Genomic DNA, 9685 nt, shown 5'->3' with positions numbered 1-9685 from the left:
CTATCAAAATGCTAATATAGACTATTTGAATCTACATTTTACCCATCAAATAAATTGAAGAGACTCGTGATTATCTATCCAGAATGGTCAGTGATCCTATTCGGAAGCTGAGTCGGACGGAGGACGGTCGCGGTGTCCTGGCTGTTGACGGAAAGTCATTGGAGCCTGTGGATGACCTAGAAAGCGTCCCCAAGAAAACTCCCACGGGTCGCTGACAAAGGACAATGACGAAGCGGCGAAAAGACTCTGCACACACTCAGACGAGTCCACGCACGTTAGAGGCCGGAAAACAAGGGGAAAAGTCCCCAGGTCAGGCCCTCCGACGCTCAAGTCAGGTACTTTTTTCCCAGAAAGAACAGTGAAAATGGAAAAGAAAAGGAAAAGTACAAGACTAGTGAGAAAAGACGAGTGAGCGTACCTGTACCGCGACGAAACTTGCCTTTTTATACTGCTTCGGGTGTTTTTGGAGAATGTCGGGTGTCAGGCATTGTCTGGCGGTAATTGACACGTGGCCTCCTCCCATGGGTTGGCGGAGGAATCAAGGTGCAACAAGTCCTAAACCATAAGAATATTCCCTAACATATGATGATTGCTTCCTGGCAAGCAGTTACTACCCCATGGTTTGCTTGTCTTGTAGTGCTCAGCCGACCTGCACCGGTAATCTAAGGAATCCGGATCCGTCCAATTACCTGACCTGCTTCAGCCTTCTTGCTGTGTCGTTCCTGACCTGTATGCCTTACTTTGTCCAGCCCTAACTTGTAGTCGATCTGCCCGATCGTTCCCGACCTACTTCTGTCCAGCCCTGTCTTGTCCGACCTGATCCCGACCTGTAGAGCTCGTCTGCTCCTGTTCCGACCCGCACTTTTCCCTGTGCCGCTCCTGACCTGTACGCCTCGCCTTGTCCAGCCATAACTCGTAGTCGATCTGCTCGATCATTCCCGACCTACTTCTGTCCAGCCCTGTTTTGTTCGACCTGATCCCGACCTATAGAGCTCTTCTGCTCCTGTTCTGAACCGTACTTTTCCCTGTGCCGCTCCTGACCTGTACGCCTTGCCTTGTCCAGCCATAACTCGTAGTCGATCTGCTCGATCGTTCCCGGCCTACTTCTGTCCAGCCCTGTCTTGTCCGACCTAATCTCGACCTGTAGAGCTCTTCTGCTCCTGTTCCGAACCATACTTTTCCCTGTAAATCCTGGACTTCAAACGTAGGTCTGAAAACCCGGAGTCGTACCCAGACGACTCGGTAAATCCCGACCTATAATTCCTGGCCTTCGAACGTAGGCCTGTAGACCCGGAGCCATACCCAGACGGCTCGGTAAATCTCGACCTGTAATTCCTGGCCTTCGAACGTAGGCCTGTAGACCCGGAGCCATACCCAGACGGCTCGGTAAATCTCGACTTATAATTCCTGGCCTTCGTACGTAGGCCTGTAGACCCGGAGCCGTTCCCAGACGGCTCGGTAAATTCCGACCTGTAATTCCTGACCCTTGAACGTAGGCCTGTAGACCCGGAGCCGTACTCAGACGGCTCGGTAAATCCCAACCTGTAATTCCTTGCCTTCGAACGTAGGCCTGTAGACCCGGAGCCGTACTCAGATGGCTCGGTAAATCCCGTTCTGTAATTCCTGGCCTTCGGACGTAGGCCTGTAGACCCGGAGCCGTGCCCAGACGGCTCAGTAAATCCTGACCTGTATCTGTAAATCCTAGCCCACTCTAGGCCTTAGAACCTGGGCCTGCCAACCCTCTTATGTTCTGACCCGGAAGCCGGGGCCCACACTTGTGAACCCCTAATCATTAAATCTTGATTTGGGGGACCTACCTAGGCCTCCTGACCTTCTGGGGCCTTCGCGTTCCCCTGACCTTTGACTGTCATGTCATCTGGACTTCTGACTGCCATGTCATCTTGACTTTTGACCGCTACGTCACCTTGACTCTTGACCGACACATCATCCTGACTTCTGACCGCCCTGTCACCTTGACTCTTGACCGCCACATAGCCTTGACTTCTGACCGCCCTGTCACCTTGACTCTTAACCGCCACATAGCCTTGACTCTTCTCCTCCCTTCTTCCTGGGCCCCTCCATCACGCGTCGTATCACAAGGCTCCCCTACAAGTCTAGTCGAAGGAGGCGCTAGTTCGACTGACTAGACCCCCCTGTGCTTCTGCACTCTTCCTTCTGTCATAAATGCGGTACCTTCCTTTATGTCCTATCACTTGGGGTACCGCGCCTGTATAGCTGCTTTCGTAGTCGCTTGGGGTACCACGCTTGATCAGTTGCCTCATTAACTCGGCTATCTTGTGGTTCCGCTACCCTAGTTCTCTCCTTTAAAAAAGCATCCAGACGCCCCTCATTGTATCTTCCTTCCTCCTGCCTTCCTTCTGCATGATGTATTCACCATCTTCGGACGAGGTTGATTAGCCGTCCCCCCAAATACGGATAGATCAACTTACTCAGCGGCTCGCCTAGAAGGAAAATGAGCTAAAGGAGATGACTGATGATCGGGACCGTCAAATCATGCGCCGATGGGACGCAGACGCACTTTATCGTACCGCTAAATCTCGAGTTCACGCCGAAATTGGGATGAAACAGAAATCCCAATCTGATTTACAAAGCCAACTCAGCCTCCAGGCACGTCTGCAGCGTGAGCACAAGGCCGAATTATCCCTTTTTCGTGAGCAGCTTAGCCTTAAAGATGATACTATTGCTCAGCAGCAGGCATTCATCCGATTCCTCAGAGCTGAGTTGACAAAGGCTCAAGCGGCCTCGGTACCTCCGGACCCAAGGGATGTTCCTTCCACTGGTAGTGCTCATGTCCCATAGCTATCTAATGCAGTTTTCAGAAACAGTAGCATATATGTAATAAATAAATGAGGAATTTGTACAGGCTACTTTAAATGATCCATCTCTAAAGTTATGCTTGCATATTCTGGGTATCCTTAGTAATATAGGAATCATATGAACGAACCTGTTTCGAGCTTTGCATCGCAGTTAAGTCTCAGGGCCCTGTAAAGGATGATTCTTAGTAAGTTAGGGGCTAGTTACGACTAACCTGGAGTGTGGTGAAAACGAGGGGGCCTATCGACCGAGAGAATCAATCTGTTCGAAAAAATTGTCGAACATGAGAGCAGACCCCTTACGACTTGCGCTGGGGCAGGAGTTTAGGATAGCTGACCTAGGAAGGTAGTTGGGCGTGAGATCCTTACTCACTTATAACTCACACTAGGGTGAGAGTCTGGGACAGCCAACCGGGAAGGTCGTTGGGCGTGAGAGTCTTGCTCACTTATAACTCGCGCTGGGGCGAGAGTCTGGGACAACCGACCGGGAAGGTCGTTGGGCGTGAGAGCCCTGCTCACTTATAACTCGCCCTGGGACGAGAGTCTGGGATAGCCGACCGGAAAGGTCGTTGGGCGTGAGAGCCTTGCTCACTTATAACTCGCGCTTGGGCGAGAGTCTGGGACAGCCGACTGGGAAGGTCGTTGGGCATGAGAGCCTTGCTCACTTATAACTCGCGTTGGGGTGAGAGTCTGGGATAGCCGACCGGGAAGGTCGTTGGGCGTGAGAGCCTTGCTCACTTATAACTCGTGCTGGGGTGAGAGTCTGGGACAACCGACCGGGAAGGTCGTTGGGCGTGAGAGCCTTGCTCACTTATAACTCGCGCTAAGGCGAGAGTCTGGGACAGCCGACCGGGAAGGTCGTTGGGCGTGAGAGCCTTGCTCACTTATAACTTGCGTTGGGCCGAGAGTCTGAGACAGCCGACAGGGAAGGTCATTGGGCGTGAGAGTCTTGCTCACTTATAACTCGCGCTGGGGCGAGAGTCTGGGACAGCCGACTGGGAAGGTCGTTGGGCGTGAGAGTCTTGCTCACTTATAACTCGCGCTGGGGCGAGAGTCTGGGACAGCCGACCGGGAAGGTCGTTGGCGTGACCTTCTTTGGAAGGTTTGCCCGAGTAAAGGTATTGCCGACCTGGTGAAGAATTCCTGACGGGGGATTGGTCGCGGGGATATCCAGGCCTGCCAACCCTCTGTTGTTTTCTTGACTGTGGATTATGGGAGGATAACCTTCTGACCTCCTGTCTACAGTCGGGTAACGTAAAATGTTAGAATTAAAGGAAAGTTAAAACAATACTTGGAGTTAACTCAGCCTTAAGGACGTAGCCTTAAGGTCCAGTTATGCCTGGCAGAGCTGTGGACTTTGAATTGCTTTCCCGCCAGCCTTTTCGTCCTTTCCCGAGGTACTGCCTTTTATTCCAATATTCAAAGCATTATTTTCTCTGAGTAAGGTGATTTCGCACGCATATCCACCTTTCTGATTTCCTTGTCACATCCATCATTAATACATTTCCTCGGGTGATGACACCTATCCTGCGCTTTTATTGCTTATGCCGCATGACGCCGCTCGCTTGACCCTTTTCTGTACACAACTTCCCATAAGCGCGTGCCGCTCATTATCAGACGGTGCTTAGGTGTATTACCCCAGAAGATACTCGGCTCTTTTTTTGATATTTCCTAGGAATGCTTTGCTTTATAAACCTTAAAGGCAGTCCGCCGTCTTCATTGCAGCGTCACGATTTTCTTCGCCTCTTCGTCTTTCTACCGTCCTCGGTGTTTTGGTCGTCCTTCCCCTTGCTTGCTCGCACCTAGTGATCTTCTTCCTCTCCTTCACTTCCTTATTCCGAATTTTTTATTCCCTCTGACAATGGTGGATGGTAAGGAAACGTTCTAGTATTCTTATTACATCTCTGACCTAGACCACTGTGATCTGGATGCAATCCAATCCCGCTTGAAACTTAGTCCAGATTATGAACTCCGACTTCCACTCCCAGTGAACATCCTTCATCGCCTCCCGAAGGTTTTATGACTGTCTTCAAAGACCAACTCCTAGGAGGCCTTCATTTCCCCATCCATCCATTCATTTCCGCGATCAGTCAATATTTCGATATCTACCTTTCGCAACTTGCTCCTAATTTTTTCAGGATAGTATGTGATACTATCATTTTTTGTCGAGTTTACCAAATTCCCTTAACAGTCTAGCTATTTCATCATTTCTACTCTTTCAAACGCTCAGAGGTAGGAGTATTCATGGTGCAGGCTAAACCTGGCTTTAAATTCTTTTCTGACATGCCCTCTTCCAACAAAGGTTGGAAGTCTCATTTTTTTAGCAACCACCACCGACTAGACAAAGCTTTTTAAGGAAAACTAATATTTAATTTCCTTAAATAACTTTAGGTCAACCGAAAAGAACAATCAAATCACAAGGAAAAGAAAAAACAAAGAACACAATATCGAAAACAAATTTGAAATACTAGAATCGTACGCCTCTTATATTTGGTATTATTTCCAAAAATAACTAGTATGATGCGGAAAGGAAAAATACTAGTTATACCTTTTAGAAAGACCTCTTGATCTTCTACCGTATTCCTCTTCTAATCTCAGACGTTGTGTGGGCAAAGATCATCCGAGATGAGAAACCACCAAAGCACCTTCTTCTCCTCCTTGCAAGGTTCGGTCACAACAAGAGCACCTCCAAGGATGAAGAGATTCAACCACCACCAATGCTCCAAGGGATACTAGAAAAGAGGCTTCTTTTCTCTCCTTCTTCTCCTTCTTAGATCCGGCCACCAAAGCTATCTCCACCATGAGAAGGTTTCGGACACACAAAGGAGAGAAGAGGAGAGAAGGGGTCGGCCACACCCAAGGAGAAAAGAGAGGAAAAATAGAATTCAGGGGAGCACTCCTCCAGAATTGTCGATCAGTTGACTGCCACGAGGTGGCCAGATTGCCATACAGTTGAACTAGGCCACGGATAGAGGGGTCAACTTCGGTGGGGGCTGCGGAAGGCTCGACCGCGGAAGGAAGTCTCCAAGAAGCTGTAAAAGAATATTTCCTTGAGGAGGAGGCTGTTAATCCTTGCGCAAGCTCCACACTCAGGGCCTTGAGGACGGTGACGGACTGCTGCTTTTTGTTTGAAGTGTATGCCCGGAGCATAGCGGCTTCTGCAGAATAAAGAGAAATATCTCAGTTAGCGAAGAATGAGACCTAGCCTCTCAGCGCATTGTATCTATAAGTTTCCCTTCTTCTGCCTTAACTACCGATAATTGCTTCTGAACCTACTGTATTGGGCAGGCCTGTTCCACGGGCCTCAGTGCGATACAACGAGTGACTGATCTGTAGTGGGAGAACCAGGTGCTGAAAGCTCGCCTCCAAGAATCGGAACTCCCGCTCACTCCTGAAGATCCGCTCAACCCGACGCCCAGGGATCTGGCCGGCTATCTACTGTCGATCGGAGAATCTACTGGTACGACCCGGCATATTGCCCAAGCCACTTTTGACCGAATAAGGACCCTAGAGGCCACTTTGAAAACAAGTGAATCCGATCTGGCCTTTGAGGCAGTGCGTCGTCGCTCGATCGTGGTTGAATTGGCTGAAAGGGAGGCAGAGCTGAAAACCCTGCGAGAAACCAATGACTCCCTCCAGCAGAATTTGGCAGATGCTCAGGCTGAGTTGAAGTCTAGTGTTGACCGGGAGAAGATTCTCCAGGATCAAGAGGTCGCCAGCCAGGCTACCCTCAGGTCGTTGCAAGCCAATCTGCAAAAGGTCCAGGAAAATGCTTCCCAGGGCCAGCAGGCTCTGGCTCGGGCTCGGGCTAAAGCTGAGAAGGCCAAAACAGAGCTGAGGGAGTATCAGGCAGGTGAGGCCGGCCGACTCGAAGCATAAAGGGTATCATACGTCTCTTCCCCCTTCTTCCTGCAGAAGCTTGGAAGCTAGGGTAATCTGATGCTATGTTGTGGAGCGGCTGGCGGAGCTAGGCAGATGTTTGAGCAAGGTCTCCTCCACTCAGCACCTTCAGAAGATTTTCTAGATACTGACCGCCTATCCAGAGAATTGCCTGCAGAAACATATCCTTCTTTTAAGGATGATGCCAACTTTCTCCTTCTGCCAGCTCCCCCTGCTGATCCTCCTTCTGATAACCCACCACCTCCTGCTGACTCTTAATTTTTTGATATGACCTTGTATTCTGAGCATATGCTACTATTGTGCTGTTGAATGCTACCTTACTCTGCTGTAAAACTGACTTTGCCTCTTATATGATATATTTGCCTTCCTTTCTTTTGATAAAGTTATTGGCGTCTTCCCCGACCCGGCTTGACTTTTTCTGACCGACACTTTAACTCGTGCCATTGTACTGTTGAATGCTGTCTTATTCTAGTGTAAAACTGCTTTTGGCTCTTTTATGATATATTTGCCTTCCTTTAGTTTGTTATCCTTTCGGTGAAGTTCTGAGCGTATTCCTCGACCTCGACCTGGCTTTTTTTGACCGGCACTTTAGCTTGACTTGCGCTTTACCTCGACTTGGCTCCCCTTTTCTGTTTGTATCATGGGTTGGCCCTGCAATGAGCTCAGAGAATAAGTATAACCCTCGTGCCTCTTCCCGAGGTAACCCTATTTCATGAGGCCCCTCGCACTTCGTGCCACTGTTTTTCCTGTTGTGCCCTTAGGCTCTGCTTTCAATGCAGATCGGATGACCCATATTTTCTACCGTTAATGTTGCCAGCCATCGGATGGGGCTTGACGGAAATACCCTTTCGCCCGTTGCCTATAAATATCTTCCCTCTTCTTCTTTCTTCTCGAACCTTTTGTAATCGCCGCCTATCTTCTGCTTCGCTCTGTGACTTCGCTCCAATTCTTCCTTCCTCCCGATTTCAACTTCTTGTTTACTCTTTTTCCTTCCCGGGCTAACTTTTCTCATCTTGGCCTCTTCCCCTTCTTGGGCTTCCTTGTTGGCAATTCATTACCCTAGAGCTTCGACCTTTGCTGAATTAGATTGGATGACCTGAAGTATACCTACGAAATCCCTGCCAACATCCACGCCATCATCCCCACTGGTGTACACCTATTTTTTGATCCCCCACTCGGTTATAGCACCTTTTTCACAGAACAATTTGTGACAGGCATTCGTCTTCTGCCACATCCTTTGTTCTCTGGAGTGTGCCACTACTTCAAAATCCCTTTAGGTCAGCTGACGCCTAATTCGATAAGGGTTTTATGCGGCTTTGTAATACTCTGCAAAGTATGCGAAATTTCTTGGTCAGCTCCTCTTTTCCACTGCTTTTTTGTCCTTTGCCAGCAGGATGATGGCCTTTTCTATTTCCAACCTCGTACCCATATTGCTTTCTTTTCTCCCCTTCCACCTTCGGACGCCACCTGGAGGAAAAAATTCTTCTTCCTTCAATTTCCCTATGAGGTAGAATGGCCTACACAATGGCAGTCTTCACTGCCACCGACTCCACCCCTGGAGGAATTTCACTTGGACCTCTCCTTTCAAGTTGCCTCAGCCCAGCTAGACGGTTGGCGGTTAAACTTGATGAGGCTGTTATCTACTGAGTTGCTTTCTTACTTCAGATTAAGCAACCCTTCTCCCGAAACACCTTACTCTTTAGGTATGCTCACGTTTAAATTTGCTATGCTTTCTTGCCTTTTTCTCCTCATATTATAATGATCATCCTTGCTTCTGCGTACACAGCCGAAGTTCTGAATCGCGCTTCAGAGGTTCTGCCCCTTCCTATAAGTGATCTGGAGGTAATGCGCCGAGGCCAAGTGATCTTAGAGAGGAGGTTGCTTCCTCATTCTAATTCAACTTCGGTCAGAGCCGCTGTTCCGCCTACCTCCCGACTTGCTTCCTCTGCTTCTACTCACCCGGCTGGCCCTTCTGTTACCTCCCGACCGGCCATTCCTTCCCAATCAACTCCTGGCTCGGGTCGTGGTCGTGGTCGCAGCTCAGCCAACATGACTTTTGCTAGCCCTGCTTTCCGGGAAGCTTCCCGGGCAGTTCGGCACGCACGCTCGGCAGTCAATCGTTCAGGTCGAGGTGCTCATGGTTGTGGCACTCAGGGTCGTGGTGCTCCATCTACTCCCCAGCGTCGATCCTGTTCTGATGACTCCGATTCTGACGATCAGCCCCTATTTCACAGACGACGTCGCGGGCCTGGTCGGGCTGCCCAGGCCTCGGGCCCTTCTTCCCCTACTCCTGAGGTATCGCCTTCTATAGCCGCAGCAAGCCCAAGCACCACTTCCACTGCCAATCCCCCCGTTCCTCCAGCACCTCCATAAGGACTTTGGAGAGGAAATCTTGCGGTGTTCCGATCGCCCCTCGATACGGGAGTTGGCCCCTCGACTGATCTTCCCCCTAATGTGGCGCCACCTGAACCTTCTTCTGTGCCACCTTCTGCCCCTTCAGGTTTGGCCGCCGACCCTTCCCAACCTACTTCTCCTGCTCGGTACCGCTATCGGACCACCACCCCATCTGAGGCTGGATTGACCTTAAGGCATGATGTTCCTACAAGCACTCTGATGATGAAAGGTCAACTGGTCACTCTGTGGGCAGAGAGCATGAGTCAAATGGATCACTTGCAGCTACCAGCCCAGATGGAGAGGTTTTCCAAGTTGTATACAAAGGTGAGTGTTGATTCTCCTGTGCCTGTTATTAGTTATTTTTCACTAAAGGCTATATCTCCCGCTCAAGCTCATGCAGAGTCCCTGGCAATAAATCAATCTTTTCACAACATCCATCACCAAAATAAAATACTCAGGGATAAGGCATTTGAGTTAGAGCTCCAACTGAATGACCCAGCCCAGGCAATTCATGCGCTGCAAGCGGAGATAAAAACTTTGACCAAAAGAACCACTCA

This window comes from Zingiber officinale, chromosome 8A (assembly GCF_018446385.1).
Source record: "Zingiber officinale cultivar Zhangliang chromosome 8A, Zo_v1.1, whole genome shotgun sequence".
Classification (NCBI taxonomy): Eukaryota; Viridiplantae; Streptophyta; class Magnoliopsida; order Zingiberales; family Zingiberaceae; genus Zingiber; species Zingiber officinale.
This window is presented reverse-complemented; position numbering follows the sequence as displayed.